The 17,794-nt window shown below is 40.6% G+C and overlaps 1 protein-coding gene across 3 annotated transcripts in view; it reads left to right on the top strand.

Annotated features, from left to right (window-relative positions):
• Positions 1–13,314: 13,314 nt before the first annotated feature.
• Positions 13,315–17,794, top strand: part of MGAT5 (alpha-1,6-mannosylglycoprotein 6-beta-N-acetylglucosaminyltransferase) — a 116,937-nt gene continuing 112,457 nt past the window's right edge. For 2 of the 3 annotated variants that reach the window (XM_039555310.1, XM_039555311.1), the window contains exon 1: positions 13,319–13,391. The gene's annotated coding sequence lies outside the window, so the exon portion shown is untranslated. Of the gene's footprint in view, positions 13,392–17,794 lie in introns of all 3 variants that reach the window. The other variant, XM_039555312.1, reaches the window with a different exon arrangement.

Here is a 17,794-nt window from a genome sequence, read left to right as displayed (position 1 = left end):
ACCAGTCCTTAAGGAGTATGGTACCTGATGCTCATTTGATGCTGGATTTATTTTGTTCTGTTTATAACAAAAATGGATCATTTCAAAAGTAAAACCAGCTACAACAGCGATGTCTTTTGTTTTGCTTATCATTTAGAGCCCTTGCAAAACTCTATTCTAAGAGCTGACAGGACTATACAGCACTCAGGATCTCACGGAGCTCAGCTCTTCAAATAAACAAGTCATCTATGCATACACTTATGCAATTACCTTCCAATTACAAAGACTCTTAAGAGCTCTTATATAGAGAAAATCAGCCATGCTCACTAGATATCATCTACACAATCAACTTCCATGCATATCCCTATGCATTTGCCTCAGGAAATGTATTACTGAGGGCTTGCCAATCAATTTTTCTGGATTCTAAATATTTTACTATGAGGTGCTGAGAAATTCTTACTACTTGCACAACTGCAACTAGTCTGTGAATGACTCTAACCCCAAAGAGTCTCCCAGTTTAAGTTTTGTGTCCCTAAAAAAGCTGCCTTATCTTTGTTTCACAGACCAGTGTTTTCTCACATAACTAAGTAAATAAAGCTAAATATTTGAACTCCAGTTAGAGTAAATTGTTTTATCTAGACTCCTGCCATTTATTGCCTCATTTCCACAACTGTGGTTCACTGCACACTGACAAATGAAAACTGTTCCTTTAGAAATCTCTTTCTACATACTTTACACTCAACAATAACTCAATTTTTCAGCTTTCCAGTATAGACACTGACAGGTCACATATATCAGAACACAGAGAGTTGTCATGGCAGATCAGACTACTGGCCCATCAAAGCCTGGTAGTCTGTCTTTACTGTGTCTCAGAGGAAGGTGCAAATCCTCACAACGTGATAAGCAATTATGCAATGGTACCCATAAGGGCAACACTTCTTTTGCACTTTTCCAATCAGCCTATAACTAGAAGTGAAAGATGCTATCATCCCTTAAATAATTTCCTATGCTGTGCATGACAGACTCCCTTCCCTTGTGATTGATATTCAACAGGACTCTGTTGCAGCTAATAGGCTCAAAATCTAATTTGGCCAAAGAACAGCAAGACTAAAAAGCAAGGTTAGCAATAAAACTTTGTTCTGAAAATGAGGACTGAAACAGTGAGAAAAAGATGGAATCTGTAGCATTAGCTATGTTGAAGTGTTATGTGCAAGCCGTTCAATGAATTCAGATTCACACCCAACTAATGAAAAAGACAAAGATGATATGTTAAAGGGCCATTTGGAACAGTCATGGAGTTCATGGCCTGGATTTATCAGCTCTCCTACAGTAAATTCTGAATAATAGTCTTTAAGGGTAACAATCACTCATGAGAAGATACTGCTTTTATTCATATGTCCTGGTAGTATTTTGCATGTCAGCTCCCCTGAAAAGCACTGTCCAAAACTGCATTAGTGATGTTTTATGGAAATTAATCAAAGCCTATAATCCCATTATCCTGGGATTCCAGCATTTCTGGACCTACTGCTCAACAATCTGCTGAGCTCAGAATAACTCAGTTTACGTTATTTCCAGTCTTCTTTGTAATTATTTTCTGTAATTGATGGAAGAATATGCAGAATATCCCACAGAGATCATCAAACCATCTGAGCTCTCTCTGGCTCTGAAAAAATCATTGAGATGTCAGAGGACTGTGAGTTCATATTTCCTTTCTCATAATGGGTAGTCATATTTCTATTGTTTCAAACCCTTATTTTTATCCAAAATTTGACATCTTCTCCCTTAAAAGTGGCCAGCTGTTAATTCCTGCTGGCATTTGAACTCAATTAGTGGAAAGAAAGAGCAGCAGAAGCAGAGAAACAAGAAAGAATATCCAGGAAATTGTTAGGGAAAAGTAATTTGTATAGGAATTTGTAATACATAAAAAACGAAGTATGTTTTCAGGGACAAATTAGCAACTTATTGAAGGTTACCAGCTTTTTATCTTATACTGAAATGTGTTATTACCCAAAACATTTGAAAGATCAAAAATACATGAGTGGAATTATTCTGAGTTATGTAAATGGAAACAACTGGAAGTGATTACCTTACACGGAAAATGAAGGAATTAATGACATAAGAGGAAAAAGAGAACTGGTAGCTTCCAGAATATCAGTTAAATATGATACATCAAGATAAAGTGTGGCTATTTATAAAGTGCTTAAAAACAGGTAAAATGAAACATTAGTGAATATACTGTGTGAGAGAGGGAGATTCTGCTTTTGCAGCAGGACAGACATGCTTTGACTGGTCTTCTTAAATGCTGGAAGTCTATACTTGTAGGTACAGGAAAATGAAAAACTTTCTGAGCTTTTTTGAATAAGTACATATAAATGAGTAGATTTATGATTCATTTCCATAAAAGCAAATGTAAAATAAATGTTTTGAATATGATGTGCATTGGGTTTCTGCAGTACATATACATTTAGAAAATATATGCTGTCTAAAATGGAAATGCCACATTTACAAGAGTCAACATTGTTTGTTCAGAATTTGCCATTAAATTATTCTCTATTTTAGCAGCTGGTTTTGTACAGAACTTTTCACCAAAGTGAGTTGTGCTATGAATTTCAGTGATATGAAAATTTAGGGATATTGATATAAAATAGACAACTAAAAGCTGTGTGTATGTTCTCAGAAGGGACTTTACTATTTTTGGGTAACTTTACAATGAATGAACAATTTGGAGCTCTTCAGAAAATTGTCAAAGACCCACTGATGCATCACAGAGCATCTGAGCCTGTGGGGTAAAACTGTGGTCACTTGACGTATTCTTCCTGAAGGAAGAGCCAGTTTGAACATTGCTTTATGTCTGCCACAATCATCTGCATTTACACCAGTCAGAGCTCACAGGATGGGCCTGGTAATTGCTACACTGTTGGTACCACCCCTCCTTTACCACCCCAGCTTCAGCAGGCACGGGCAGGATTAGATTTATTAAAGTTAAAATTTCATCTACCTGATCTGACAGACTGATGTAACTCAAACTGCAGTATATTTAGGCAATGACTAATGGTAAATTAACCAGCATATGAGGAACACCTGCTTTCCTGCTAGCACCCCACAGCTCATTGTACCTCACCCTACCTCCCTGTAATACACATAAAAAGATGGCATTTCTTTCAACATTGGCTCTTTTGATTGAATATTTGCCTTTTTCATTTGTCAATAACCCTAGCTCCTAATGAATTTTAAAAACAAATTTCAAACACGAATTTGTATGTTATTTAGCCAGACTTTCTTAAACTGCAGGCATATCATAAATCCCTTGCTACTCTCCTAAACTGCATAGGTAACCTAAAAATGTATGATGTGATGACATGCAATATGTTAATGGTAATCCACTGCCAGCCTTAGACAGACACATTTTCCAGCTTATTAAGACCTAAATGATTCCCTTTAGGGCCTCCACTATGTGCAATTGTGAGGCTGCTGAGGGTCACTGGGTTATAACCTGAAACTCAGCTTCACCCCTCTCCAGCCTGGGCTGATGAAGCTGCATTGACAGCTTTTGTGCAATTATCCTTCTCTAACAACAAATAGAAAAAAAGACTTACAAGTTTGATGCTGAAACAGTATCTCAGCTATAAAACTGGTCAATATTCAGCTCCACACATTCGGATGAAGACACAACCTTTGCCTGCATCTCATACTTGTTAGGCAAAGTGTCTAAGGAGATACAATTACCTGTGAGAAATATATTCTAGACTGTGTAAGGAGACATGGCAGCAAAGTCATTTGAAGCAAGGGACCTAATCAGGAATACATTAAAATTCCAGGCTCTCAGTTGTACGAGGAAACTCAGAGCTTGACTGCATCTGCTTAATATTGGGATGTACCTCCAGGAGTAACCAAATATCTCTAAATGATTCATATCCACAGGGACTGGTTTGGGTCACAGACTGAAGTGATGTGAGAAATGGATTTGGAGACTGTCCTCTTGAATATTTTTGAGATTGGGGTTTGTTTGATTTTGGAGGGGTTTTTATAACAATGGCTAAGAGAAAAAAAAAAAAAAATACAGGATTATTTCAGTGTTTGGACAAGTGCCAGAACACCTGAATTCTGGAAGGAAAAGTATCTGCCCAATTTCTAGCAGACTTTTCATGTAGAAATAACATTAAAATGGACAAACTGCTGTAAATTCATTGCATTATGCTCCACATTTGATTCCAGTTCCTTTCTAACTGCAGTTCAAGTTGGATTTTGTCACATTTACAAGACCTTGAATAGTCTGGGATCTTGGCATGTTAGAAAATTATTTCCTTAAGCCTGACTGTAGAAAGAATCCTCTGTTAAAAGGTCTTCACCCTCATTTGGTAAAAGTACATTAAAATAACAAGAGATTTGGGAGGAGAAGGTGGTCGTAGGACAGAGAAGATGTGATAATTCTTCTAGTAAGAAATGAAGATATTTAATTTGAAAAATTCTTTTAAGAGTCAAATTAGGAATTACATTGTATTTTTACAATTCTAAATATGTTAAGTGAATATTGACTTTGGGCTAAGTTTTGCTTTGTCAAGCACCAAACTCAAAAAACCATAAAATTAATGGTGCTTTTCCACTTTTTGCAATTGGAATCCTAATCCAGGAGTGTTCAGTAACAACAAGAAAAGACTTAGAGGTCACTGAAATTCCAGAGGAATGAGGATTCCTCTGTGATTTTTGCAGTGCTTGAAAGTTTGCACACACCATCTTGCACAAAATTGATGGGACCACAGTCACAAAATACTAGCAGTTGCAGACAAACTGCAAGCACCTTAAAGATTCTGACCTAAATCAGATTAAAATTTTCTAGATGATACTTTAAATCCCTTTCAAAGAGATGTCATTTAGAGTAACCAAAAAAATTCATTTATTATCTAGAAATTAAAATTCCACCAAAACTTTCATTTACCATCAAACAATGCAAACACATGCTCAGTATTGTTCAGATCTTAGCCAGCCTCATTTTTTTCTTTATAAGTAACACCAAACAACAATATAAATACACATGAGCCTGTAATTCACTGACCATGGGAGTCTCAACATTTTGAATTTTTAAATTAGATGAAAGGAGACCTTCTAGATCTGCATAACCACCTGGGAGCCCACAAGTAAGCTCTTCTCTGTGGTAATTTTACGGTCCCAAACCCTGTTTTTATTTCCCATCTTGTAAATAACAGACAAGTCTTACTGCAAATAATTTCATGGTGTTGGAAAATGTGAATCAGTACCCTATATAAGATTTCCTCCATTTGAGGGGCTGAGGAGAAAAGAGTGTTCCAAACTGATGATGTAAATCTCACAGTCTGAGTTTCTTTCTGATAACGGTGGCTTCAGCTACCACCCACTGAAGCAAGAGAGTCTTGTCACAGTTCATAAATTGCTGAAAACAGTTTCCTTTTTCGTGAAGTTTTATAATTATTCCCTTTTAGCTTTATAAAGCAGGCGCAGTCTAAACCTTTTATAAAACAAATGCCTCCCACTTTCAAATATTAATTGCCAAGATAGGAACAACAGTTCTCTATTAAGTAGATAGGAAATAAACTAAATCTGTTGTTAACACTGTTGTTTAACAGTTTCCATAAGTGAAATGTCACCTGGCCGCTTGAGAGAGAAGAGATGCCAATTTCAGTGATTGCCTACATGACCTGTTTTCTTCACCCTTGGGTGATAATGCATTTAGTGTTAATGAAGAGTAAAGATAAGGTACATTTCTGAGCCTGTACATCCTCTTGAGCTTCAAACTCACAAGCTTCAGAGAGAAAAAAAAAAAAAAGAACAATCAACAGTCACTTAAGAACAACTACAGATATGTACAACAGTGATATCCAGATTGTGAAGTCTGCCAAAAGTTCTGGAGATTTGTAGGAGATAGTCTATTCCTAGATGTGTTGTTGCTCAAAGCATAGGCCTGATGCTGAAATTGCAGCTGATATCATAGTTCAAAAATAAGGATTATTTGGCTCCCAGTATTTTCTTTGGGTATCAAGTCACAACAGAAAAACAGATACATTGAGGATGAAAAATAATAATTTCAGTTTGGCATTGACCTGGAGCCCTCTGTTACACTTGCGAGAAGGTAGCAGAGAACCAGCCAGATACTTTGTATTTCAAATTCAGCTCTGTTACACTGGCCACAACCACACTGTAACACTAAGGACAAGCATTAGTTGAAAATAAGGAATTAGAGCTTTCACTACCAAGATTTTCCAGATTTTGTCCATAAGACACAGTTCTGTTAGATGCAGAAGAACAGCCACAAATGCCTGGGGCTTTATTGGGGGTAAAGAAATAGTGAATATATGGAAAGATAGATATATACCTTTTTTTCATCTGAGATACGGCAGAATAATATTTCCAGAATGTTTTCCCAGTCTCCTATCAGTCAGAGGCTTCTTGAAAGTTGTTGCCTATTTAACAGCTGCTAAAGGACCTCTTATCCTTAAACTATGTGATTACTCCTTGCATCCATTTTTACTTTTGGCCTCCAGAAAACCCTGTAGATTCTACGATTTAACTTAATTTTGCCTGGCTGAGTATTTAATTTTATTTCTTTAAAATCCACTATTCAAAACTTCATTGGGTGCCACAGGGGTTTTTGCTGCATCAAACACTGAACAATTCTGCCCTGTTCATCCTTGTGTGATCTGTGATTTCATAATAGTGTTTTAGTCAATCTCTGTCACCTCTTTGCCAAATCACCCCCTTCTCTAGAAAATCTAGACATTTAGTCAGTTTCATCTCCTCTCATATGCTGTAATTCAAAGTCTCTGACTGCTCCTATCATCCTTTATTGCATTACTATATATTTTCTGAAGTAGGGAAAGAGAACTGACAGATTCAAATCTGAGTGCACCATGGATCTATACAGACAAAGGAAAGCTTTGTTTTGTTCACAAATGCTCTCTTAATAATTTCCAGCTCTGTGGTTTTTTTATCACTGCTGAACACTGAGCTGCTATTTTCAGAGACACTTCGAAGTAATTTCACAATCTCATTTCTGATTAGTAATATCAAAAGTCCATTTCGTTATATAGGCAGTCACTTTTCATTTCTAATGTAATTTTGCATTTATCATGCAAAGTACTTCCAACACTAAATTATATCTGCTGTTTCATTTCCCTGTCACGTAGCATCCCAGTATCCTTCTGCAACATTTTGCAATCAGATTTAGATTTTATTATCCTCAGCAATTTTATACCATCTCCAACTGTCACCTTGCTATTCCTCCCCCTTCCAGACCCTTTACAAATATGCTGAAAAGCAAGGTGGCAAAACAAGGTCCCGAGAGATTCCGAACTCCCTCCACAGCAAGAAGTGATCCCATATTCCTATTTCTGTTTTTTTTCTTTTCTTCTACTTTTCCTAAGCATCTTATAACATCCCAAGACAATCTCATTCCTTTAATGATAGTGCTTGCTCATGGTTTTGTGAAAAACTTTACTGGTATCTGAATAGAGACTACTAAGCAGATCAGAGAGATGCTTACTGGCTCCTTGAAATAACAAAACAACCTGAGAGCTTATTGTTTACCTCTATGGAAGAGGGTCACAAATAGATATTTACCTATTACACATAAGCTATCTATAGACAGCCTAAGTATATTTTCTGTAGATTCATCGGGGCAGAAGCCAGACTAAGCCATCCATTCCCAATTTTCAGAGTTACCACTACAGACCTTTCTGAATTTCATGCTTCTGATAATTCCAAAAAGAAGTTGATTAGACAATACAGCAAAGATAACCATTCAGAAATTTCCTTCCTAAGTTCCTTCAAAACCCTTGGACAAATACCATCAAGACCTGATACTGCTCATTTTACTTCAATAGCTTCATAAAGACTGTACTGGAGGGAAAATGTAGGAAATTACTACCTCCATGGTGAACACTAAGACATATAACTCATCCATATTTTCTACTCCGTTCTTACTGCTTTTGTTCTTTCTTAGTCTTTCTCCTTTTATACCTCAGTAATTTATCTGCTGCACAATCTCTTTGGCAAATCTCCATGAATGGCCTGTGACTTGTCTCCTCAGGGAAGTTTTTAATTCTCCCAGGTCCAGTGAAATCTGTAAAATAAATCATGATGGTATTTCAGTTTGCATTCAAATGAGAACACAGAGTGTCCCTTGCACCTTGAGCTGTCATTCAAACCTGTGCAAGGTGGATGAATAGTATGGCCATTCTTATTAATTCTTATTAACGAAGGAAATAAGACAGTGGAGAATCAGCTTTACCAGATTTATACTCTGCCTGTGATATTTTACAATTACATACCACTTTGCACTGAAATGCTAGTGTGACATCTGAAAAGAAATCTCAAATAATTTCCTGCAAATGGGGAGCTCCTTAGTACACTTACTGGACACACTAAGTACCTCTTAGAAATGTCTGGTTTGGTACCTAAACCCAAAAGTTTATTTCCTGCTTGATAACTCAGTGCAAAGTTAATGGAAATACTTGTTCAATCTATATTTACTGTGGTAAGGAGCAGGTCTGAATATAGGTTAATATTCTCTGGTGCTGGAAAATTTTATAGCCCAGTTGTTATATTTATGAACAGGGAACTGAATAAAACTTTCAAAAGCAAGACTCAAACAATAATTTGGGGGGGGGGGGGGGAGGGGAGGTGTGTTGTTGTTTGTTTGTTTTTATCTGGGCAGAGTTTATAATACCTTTTGAAAATCTGACTTTTTACTATCCATAACAACTTGGTGGGAAGGATACAGTTAAATCCTAACTGCAAAGTCTTACTCATGTTAAAAAACAGGGCAGTTGTCTGACTGTGGGAGAAGGACAGGAACATTTTCTATTACCTACTGTTCCGATATTAATCAGAGTTAAACCAAGGTTATTCTACAGCAACTTCAAATTGTGACTAAGAAGCAAAAGAGAGTGTGTGACTCTTCAAGATTTCACTTTATGAACAGAATATTAGTAGGATTGGATAGCATTTCAGCTTTTCACAATTGTATTGTACTGCATTTCAAAAAGCATAGATGAGGTCCTGAGAAATCAGAGCAATCAAACAAAAAAGCAAGATACATTCTTGAACAGGAATACATGAGTTTTCTGATCACTAGCACAGTGGTTTGAGTGAGTTATCATTTTGCAGTAAATTCAATTCCATCAATAAAGCTGAGGTAGACATCAAACAGAAAGCTTTAAAAGCATATCTTGGAATCCTCAAGAGATTATGATTTTGTTTAGCAATGAACAGACAAAGATACATTTCAGGAAGGTCTTTTTTATCTTATCTCTGGCTCAAATTTCATTTCTTCCTGGATTTTCCCTCTTTTTGTTTTTTTTTTTTGTTTGTTTTGGTTTGGGTTTTTTTTGTTTGTTTGTTTTGTTTTGTTTTTTGTTTGTTTTGAAGTCATGTTCAACATTAAAAATACAATACTGAGCCTGCCACCGAAGAGTCCACTTAGTGTCTGCAAAGCTAAGAACCCTTTATTCAGAGGAGCATATGGGGGGGTTATAAAAGAAGGAAAGAAATCCTATATAAAGGGATGGAGTCCTTCCAGAAACCAGGCAACAGGGCTTTGAAGGAGGTGCAGATTATAAAGCAGATTGTCTCTAGAGCCTATCCCAAGAGCTTTATTGCTGTGGGGATACAAGGATAACGTGATGTACCGCCGTGTCTGTCTACCTGGCACAAGAGGGGGGCTATGAATCTGTCTTGGGGTGACTTTATGGTGTGTATCCCCTCTCACTGCCCTATGCCCAGAAATTAACTTTGTGCCTTTCTGTGCCTTTAAACTGAGCCTGAGAGGGGGGAGAGGGAGAAAAAACCGAGCAAACTTTTCAAAGCAGTTGTTCAAGGACACACATACACACTTCTCTGTGTCCTGCTGCAGCAGCAAGAGTGGAGGAAGCACCCTTCTTTATTCTCAGCCAGCTTCCAGCTCCTTTTCTCCGGAGGGAGACGGAGAGTTGAACTTTGTTTTCCTGGGACTTCGGTTTTTCCCTTCTTCTCTTCTGGACTGTTTCAACATCAGAACACATCGGGAGAATTTTTCCACCAAAGCCCCGGACCTGGGCCCACAACCCAGCTCCAAGGAGGAGGAGAGAGTGATTACACCTACAGAAGGACTCTGAATTTTCCCAAGTTCCTCTCCACAGTGAGAGGTTCTATTATTTAGCATTATTATCCTTTTCCTGTGTGTTTGTTAAATAAATAGTTTTTATCTCTTTCACTTTCCTCCGAGGAAAATTTTTTTTTTTTCCCAAACCTGGTCAGGGAGGGATGGTTGTAACCTGCCTTCTATCAGAGGATATTTTCCTCCAAATTTGTCCAAACTGGCACAGGATCACAACAAAGGCAGGAATGCTGCATGTAGTCCCCCTCACAAGAAAGAGATTTCTATATCTATAATATTTTCTCTATCTATATTCTCTAATAATAATATGTAATTCATCACAAGAGATTTTACTATTATGAAAGGCAAACCATATTTTATGTGTGTACTGTAATTTTGTTATACAGTGTTACAAGTCAAAAGGGAACACCTCTGACACGTACTTCCCTAGGGAAAGGTTTATGGAGGCATTGCCTGTGAATAATCACAGAGTTCTTCTACGTTCTAGTCACGTTTCTCCACCTTACAGTCATTTATTATTTGAACAAATGGAGATGGAAAATTCAACAAGTACACTACTTTAAAGGTGACATTAAGCAATTCTGGAGTTAGCACTGGTGATTGCTGTGATTTCATGTTATCAACCATTGCTGGTCCATAATCAGAATTCTCCAAAATTCAGTACAGAGAAGTGCCAAAGAATTGGTCCTACAACAGACATTTCCAGCTGTATTCGATGTCTTCCAAGGATTGCTGCTGTCCCTTATGCCGAGAGCACAGCGAGCAAGCAGAAGTTAGTACAGCTGAGATTTCTGCACCTCGTTTGCCTCAGTACTTCAAAGTTGTGACTGGCACTCAATCACACCAAGGAGTTTTTGTCATCCACTCAGGGCAGAGCTGTACCTGCAAGTTTTGGACACAAACTCAAGCAGGAAAACAGTAGCAATAGGTGATACATCGAATGCCTCTACCAGAATATAATTGTTTCCCTCATTACTATCACTGGCCTCACAACAACCCAAAACTTCTCCATTAGCAACAAGTACAGCGGAGATGCACAGTCCCAGCCTTATACAATGTTTAGGGGATTTCACGCAATCAACAGATGTATCAACCATCTTTTTTAATGACTTTAATTACTTCTGCAGTGATTTCCTCCTTGCACCAAGCGTGAGGGGATCAGTACATGGAGTCCTGGGGAATTGCAAACAGGCAAGATGAGATCCCAGCACCAGGGCCCCGATTGCAGTAAGAGGCCTTAATGGTCCTAATCAGCCTCTCCTGGGGCCTCCACCCACTCTCTTCCCATGGTCATGAAATGAGCAAGCAGATGGGTGGAACTTTCAATGTGGGACAGGCCTGGCAGAGCTACGTCTGAATAACTGGTGGCCTACTTGTCACACACTAAAATGAGGAATAAACATGTTAGTGGTCAGCTCAAACGGTCCTGATACTTCAGTGGGGGAGGGGGGGGGGTAATATTGTCTCTTCTTTCAGTCTCTTGCTCGCTGTGATCCAAGAATCCAAACTTTCCAAACTTTCTCAAGGAACACTCCTTGAAGAGGGAGTTTTGGCTTCCCTAATCAATGCCTGTAATGTGATGATAAGTGCCATGTTTTTTCATTTTGCTATGTCAGATACAAATACTGTGGAATGCGTAGTGTAAAGTCCTGTTCCTCAGTGGAGAACCTGGTTGGTATGATCCAGCTTGAGAACTGTGAGCTAGTAAGAGCTACTGTTCCCTTTGGTGAGAGCTCTGCTAGGAGACTACTGTTGTATAATATTTATATATAAGAACATATCAAACTCAAAAGTGACTGCAATGTTAGGTCAGCTTGTGTATATGAGCCATACAAATTAAAACCATAGTAAATGGAAAAGACTGAAAGTGCTGTAGTTGCTGTTATTTCACCTGCTTTGTTCCCCTGTGACAAGAGCCCTTTCTACAAACCATAGCAGATCATTTAAGAAGTTCCCCATCTCACACAGAAGGATGTCCAAGGCTTTGATCATTCAGCACCTCATAAAATTCCCAAATCCCTAACCTGTCATTAATTGCCAGCGAGCATTTCCAAGCAGGAACACAGTACAAGACTGGATGAAAAGCGAAACTCCAAAGTGCCCAGCATTACTGCAGATGCTTGTGGGTGCAGACAAGTATCCTTCAGCACACATTGTAGCATCATCATTTTCTGCCCTGTGTGGAGAAACCCCAGAAGAATGGCACAAAACACCGGCGGGGATTTTTGTCCATCGTCACCAAAACCATAGCCGTTCACTTGATTTTTTTAAAAAAATATTTTGGAACCATTTTCTGAAGATTCAAGGCACGTGATGAATATTGCAACAGATATTGATCAGAGTTCTGCATCTTATTATAACCTACATCTATGTTTCTTTAATTTATATTGGGCTGTGGAGGTAACCAGAAACAGTTTTTTACTTTATGTTGTCCTTATGAAAGAAGGCTCGATCCATACAGAAGAGCAGGAGTGACCACGAGATGTCACCCAGCCTCTATGAGCTCTTGTGAAGACTGGGGAAAACAGACCATTCTGAAGCCGAGCAAAACGGGAGACTGTCGCCACTACAAAACGCAGTCATCTCCTTATTGCAAAAATACACCAGCTTCCTCTGCGCTAATGGCTCTCAGAAGCGAACTTCAGGTAGAGCGTAGAGCTTGTTTCAAAGACAGCCTAAGCGGATGAACTGACACAAATACCTGTTCTTAATGCTTAGGAAACGTGTGGGCTGCTGTAACGCGTCCGCTTAGCGCGGGCAAAGCCGCACTGCTGCCAGCGGCGGGATCCGCGCCCGGCCTGACGGGTTTGCCGGGAGAAACCCTCACAGGAGGGGGACAAGCCCGGGGACGCGGAGGCCGGGAGCCGCCTCCGCACACTCACCACGGCGGGCGGCGGCTGTGACCGTGCCCAGCGCCTACTGCCCAGCGCCTGGTACCCGTGGCCTGTGCCCACACCCGGGCGGTTCCCCCTCACGCCCGCCCCTGCGCGCTCCGCGCCCGGGCACGCACTTTGCAGACGCTCCCTCGTTCTGCCTCGCCCTGTCACAGGCGCTTCCGGCCGCGCGCGCTCCCCCGCCCCTCCCTCCTCCCTCCGGCCGCCCCGCCGCGCCGCGCCGCGCTGCGCTGCGCCCCGTGCGCGGCCGGCACTTTGCAGACGCTCCCCGGCGCCGCCCGCCCCCGCCTGGCCCGTCCCCCCGGCGGCGCGGCCGCGCCTCCGCCCGCGCTCGGCCATGGGCGCTGCGCCGCGCTCCGCCCGGCGCGGGGACCTGCGCGCTGCCCGGACAGGTGAGGCGGCACCGGGCTGCGGGGCCGGCGGGAGCCGCCGCCGCACCCAGCCCTGCTGCGGGGGTCGCTGCAGCCGAGCGGGGGAGGGGGGTGCCCGCCAACACCCTCCTCCGGCCCGGGAGGCATCGGCCCCGCCTGCCCGGGCGCGGCGGTGGGCGCGGAGCGGGAGGGATGCGGGGATGGAGGGAGCACCGAGCGGCCGCCCCGGAGCGGCGGGGCCCGTCCTGGCCGCGGCCCGGCCGCCCCCGTCACCTTGCGGAACGACCTTCCGCGGCGGGGGGAGCGGCGGGGCCCCCCGGGCCGGCCGGGCCGGGCGGTGGCTGCGGGGGAGGGGCGGCCCCGGGCGCACGGAGCGGCGCGGGGAGGTTTCGCCGAGCGCGGGTGGCGGTGCCGCGGGTGGGAGGATGAATCTCGGGCGAGAGTCTGTTGAAATCTCCCCCTTATGATGCCATTTACAAGCTATCTGTTCCACCCGGTTTGCTGGTTTTGTTCCCTCTCCAATGCTTTGTAAACCTCTAGGAAGTGAATTTGAGAAAAAGGTTCCTGAAAGCTGTTATCTCGGTGCCAAATGTGCCTTGGGCTGCCGTATCTTCTACTACTTTTTTTTTTTTTCTTTTTTTTTTTCCGGAGATGCACTGAGGTTTGGATTGGAAAAAACAGTGCTTTTTATTTGCCAGCTTCGGTGTTACACATCAACATCACCTTGTGGTTTGATCGCAGGGATTTCTCTCTGTCAAAAGCAGTGAGTGACCTGATGTGATTGCATAGGTGTGCGGACCTATATTGAACAAGTATTATATCGTTTCCTTTGAGTTTCAGCAACTGTTTAAGGCAAAGTTACTTTTCAGCATATTTAGGGGGAAAATATATGTCACTCAGTTTTGAGGAAGTAAACCTTGGTAGAGGCTTTCCCCAGTGTCAAGAGTCTGTAGGTTCCATCTTTACCAGATATGGTACAATATCGGTCTCATCTTTTGAGAACATATTTTTCTTTCTGGCATTGGGGTCAGCAAACCTGAGAAAATGAATTCTCAATTCTTGCACTAGATCTTGTTATATCAATCTCTCTGGATAACTGCAGCAAGAATAGAACACTCTTTAAATGAAGGCTCACTCTTGAGATTCATGTTATTATACAGTCTTATTTGTCTATAAAGCTCTGTCGCCTTGTCCCGATGAAATAGTATGATGGCTTTTTCAACAGCATGACTCATAATCCTAAATACAGGAATGAATTTTGACTTAGTGCTGTGCAAGTGCTTTATCTCAAGCTTTGTGTGTAGAAAATGCAAGCAGGGTGGAGGGAGTCGCTGGTACTCATCTGCTAATCTTTGTCCTCAGGAGGACAGCGAGTTGTTTCCAGGCTGGGGGTATGTCTTTGCTCCCAAATCAATGATGTGATGATCTCAGTTCTTCCAGAATAGTTTTGCCATTTCATAAAAAGCTTTCAAAAACAGAGGAACCGGTTAGTTCTTGGTTTCTGTATTATTGAAACCATTTTGCCTGGGGACACGAAGTTCAATTTAGTCTGAATGGGTGATTTACCTTTTTCCTTCTTGATCTCTGTCTAATGACTCTGACTGTGCTTCATGAGAAACTCTGCTTACTGCAGCACCCACGGTTCACATAATTGCTGCTGGTTGTACCAAGCCTAAGAGTAGGGGAAAAACTTTTTTTTTTCTGGTTGTTTTATTGCATACAAGGTATGTTCACTTCTGCTTTCTGTTCTATACCTGTCTGAGATGAATGTAGGGAGTAGTTTACTCTTAAAATGGCCTGTGGAACAGTATGTTTACTGAAAGAAATGTCTATTCTTCATGATTTAACATATGCAGGCTGTTTTCTGTTACACTTATGTAGAATATGGATTTATTTTGTACGAACAGAATAAGGATTAAATAAGAACATATGCTTCATCTTTTCTGCATGATAAATCCATCTTGCTGTCCCGGAGGAAGGCAGCTTATACAGCCTGGGTTGAAAAGATGCTGAAAGACAAAGTGACTGAATGCTGAATATAAGAAGATCAGGTTGTCTAAGCTCCCCAAACTAGACTGCCTAAAACTTGGGAAGCAGCCAGCAACACTGGGTGCAAATCATGTAAAATCCTTAATCTGCTTCATGAAATAGAATCTGGCAAAATAATGAAGTGTTCTGAATTCTTAAAATGACTTAGAATAAAGACAATTGCTCTCCAGTTTTAAGTCATCTCCCTCCAACCAGATTCCCTTCTGTTCCCTTGTATAACAAAAAAAAAAAAAAAAAAAAAAAAGAAAGCTTTGAATTGTTAATTTCTATGCTTCAGATAATATGTGGAATTTTATTAGCAGCACTCCTTTCCCTTCAAGTTTGAAGGTTTTTTTTTTTTTAATTTCCTTTGCTGGGTTATGTTTTTGACGTTGTATGCTGCCATCATCTAACAAGTTCACTCTGCTTTTGCTTCTGTTGGATAAAATAGCTTAGCATGCAGTTTCATTCCTCATCTTGGCTCCAGAATTTTAATAGAACTTCAGGAGTCATTGACATTAACTGCCCCTAGCAGGTATTGTAACTTGATTATTAGCTGTGTGGTAGGTGTTTTGAAGGCTTATGTGAATGCAGTGTTCATGTTTTGAGAAGATTGAGATATAAAGGAGACTTAGTGTTTTATGAGAGAATGGGAGAATTAGTTCAGGTTTTTTGTTAGGAAGAGCAGTCCCAAGGGAGATCCAGTGGGAAACATTATTGTTAATTTGCCAACAGATTGACTTCATGTTTGCTCGGTCTCTTAAGTAGATGTGGAAAGAAATACACTGATGAATATCAAAGTGCCAGGTTCTGATAGTATTTTCACTTACATCACATAGTTCCCAAAGTGTCTGCAGAACTCTTCTGCTGAGCCTGTTTTGGAACCAGGGTACTCCAGCAGCAATTCTTGGTGAAAAACATCGGAAGCATCTGCTAAGGAAATGAACACACTGCACAGTGCTAATCAGCTGGGAATCTGATGAGTGGAAACTCTTTCAGGAATCAAGCAGCTTTGCTATTACTGCATCTTCAATTTCAAAATAATTCTAAACTGTTTGGAGTGGAATAAGGTCATTCTTTATTCCTCTCTACTTTTGCCAAATTAATATTTGTGCATCTCTGTATTTCATGTACCACATACACGCGTGAACTTAAAAAAAAAAAAAAACAACCAACCAAAACCAGAACACCAAAACCTAACAAATCTTTTGTTCTTCTTCAGAAGAAAAAGTGGAATTTTGTGTTTGCAACCCTCTGTAGGCCTGCACACTCAAAACTCTCTTGTTTTCCTCTATAAGCCTCCTATTATTGGCATAGACTATTGAAGTTTTGAAGGCTTCCTTATCTATTTAACTTTCATTTCCTGAAGAGCCCAGGCCTATAATGTAATGAAGTATAATTTCTCTGAGGAATAAATCTCATTCAGATCATATTTTGGTAGTGGCTTGATTTCCATTGCTTTTGACCGTATTTTTTTTACTATTTCTTGCTTGTTCTGGTGAGTTGATAAGTTACTGTAATTTATGCCTACAAGGAAGGGGTGAGTAGAGTTTTGTACAAACTTAGACTAGTTAGTAGACAGACTTAGTGGAGGGTTTTGGTTAATGATATAGGCCCTCTAAATTGGATGTCATCTGAGGAGGAGCCACCATAATGATGAAGAATTGACAACGCAGGTGCTAACACGGCCTCCCAGCTGTGAGGCAGTGGCTTTCTGTGGCAATGCAGACTTTTGTCAGAGTGGATAGCCTTATTCTTTTACTCAAACTGGAATAGTTCAGCTGTCTTGAGATGAATTTGTGGGGTTTTGTTCTTTACCTTCCCACAAGGAGAAGTCTTGTCTGCTTTAATCAGGTCAATCATTCAAGCCCAAGGTCTGTGCATGCACTCAGGCGAGGATGCAGGTCCTTTGAGAAGCTTCTGCTAAAGAGATGGCATTTCCATACAGGTGTGTCAGCTTGTGTACTAGGGAGACACTGCAGTGAAAGTACAAAGAGGAAATAGTTTGGGGGACGGGGATTCCCTCTTACAGTACTCTAAATAGCGAAGTCCTTTTCACAAGGAAAGCTTAAGTCAATGCTGTGATTCATTTGATTTATTATTTATGGTTTGTATGAGTTAAGAATCCTGTGATCGTGGCCCTTTGAGTCTCACAAGGACCTCTTATTCCTCTTAGCTAACTGTATTTTTTCATATATCCCACAGGCATTCCAAACTGTTTAACCTTGATTCTTAGTCTAACCTGCTGACATTTGTCTTACTGATATTTACATCCTGATAAAATCCTGTAATCTTTGAAAGCAACCAATGACTTCTTTTGACCTTGTCCTTTAGACAAAGGCATTTCCCTAGATTACAAGTAGCATGCTGAACCTGATTTTACTTTTATTGGTTGT

The sequence above is a fragment of the Corvus cornix genome, chromosome 7, assembly GCF_000738735.6.
Source record: "Corvus cornix cornix isolate S_Up_H32 chromosome 7, ASM73873v5, whole genome shotgun sequence".
Lineage (NCBI taxonomy): Eukaryota > Metazoa > Chordata > Aves > Passeriformes > Corvidae > Corvus > Corvus cornix.
The sequence above is the reverse complement of the archived record's forward strand: the minus strand, read 5'-3'. Positions and strand labels throughout refer to the sequence as shown.